Raw genomic sequence first — 1465 nt, 5'->3', positions numbered from 1 at the left:
TTTCAGGCAGCCCTGGTGGAAGGAAATTGGGAAAGAAGACCTCTAGAGGATTTTAAGAATTCTGAGGTGCTGTGATTCTTGGAGCTTCTCTCTCTGGAGGCTCCACTTGCCATGAGGCCACTCCCGTTCTACCAGAATTAGCTATTCTGATGCCATAGGGTCAGATGTATAAGAAGCGTCCTGCTCACTGAGCCCATGGCACAATGGATGTGGATGATCGTATGCAGGTAAGGTTGGAGAGGGCTTGGGGTAATCACTTCTTCCTGACTTTGTTTCCCACTCCCAAATAATATTGGTCAGATTCCAGCAGAGACAGAGTTGGACAAACAGAGTTGGGACTAGCAGTTGCTGGGGAAAGAACGAGGGAAAGAGAAAATTAAATGGTGAAGGCTAACTAGAGGAGATTGGAATTCAGAAAAAAAATTGAAATGGGAAAAGGTGCATGCCGGTGGATTTGAAGAGGCTGGGACTGTCTCTGATCTGATTGTATTGTATCTACCCCATCTATCTATGCACTTGGCCGACATCAAAGCTAACAAATGTCCTAGTTATGCATATTATTGAGAGAGCACCACGGATGTGGAATGACGTACACAAGAGAGAGGAGGCAGGGGAGTCGAGCTCAAGACATTGTGATAAATAATCCTAGCCATTCTTATTTCAGTCTTGGGTGAAATGGAAACTTTTTCTAAAACCTTTAATGCTTGGGGCATTGCTCTCAGTAGCAGGCTGTTTTCCTTTAAGAAGGATGCCATAATTCTATCAAGAATGCCAAGAGGATCAGCCAAAATCAGTAGACATATGGAAGATGGAGAGGATCTATGAAGAAAGTTTCAGAATTTCGGATTAGTTAGAGACAAGATTGCTGACTGATGTCATATCGGTCTTTTCCCCCCATGCAAAGTGTATTGCTTCATATTTGGTGCTTAATAAATGCTATTCCTCCTCCTCTTATTACACTGAAAAAGAACCATCACAAAGACAGCCTGGACTATCCAAAATTAAAAAAAAAAGAAACAAAATAGAAAGTCTTCTCTGTTGTATCTAGAAGAATTTGGGGGTGATTTTAGGAAGAACTCCCTGACTGTGGCTCCAGGTTAGGAGGGGGTTTTATATAGTCCCTGACCCAGATTACATTTAAAAACAAGATTAGGTTCTGCCTGGTTTAGAAGACTGAACCACCTGAGTCCCTAGAGCCCTTACCACCTCTCAGAATTAATGGAACGATCAATTAATCAATCGATGGTGCATACTGAACCCTTAGGGTGTCTAGAACACTTGGAAGCATGCAATACAGCTGAGTTAGAAGACATATTCCATGCCCATAACGAGTTTACAGTCTAGAGGGGGAGACAGACATTAATATAAATATATAATTAATGATATATAATTTAAAGATATTTACATAATTGTTGTGGGGTTGAGGATGGGTGAATATCAGATGCTCAAAGGTCATAGATCCAAG

This window comes from Tachyglossus aculeatus, unplaced genomic scaffold (assembly GCF_015852505.1).
Source record: "Tachyglossus aculeatus isolate mTacAcu1 unplaced genomic scaffold, mTacAcu1.pri scaffold_116_arrow_ctg1, whole genome shotgun sequence".
Taxonomy (NCBI): Eukaryota; Metazoa; Chordata; class Mammalia; order Monotremata; family Tachyglossidae; genus Tachyglossus; species Tachyglossus aculeatus.
This window is presented reverse-complemented; position numbering follows the sequence as displayed.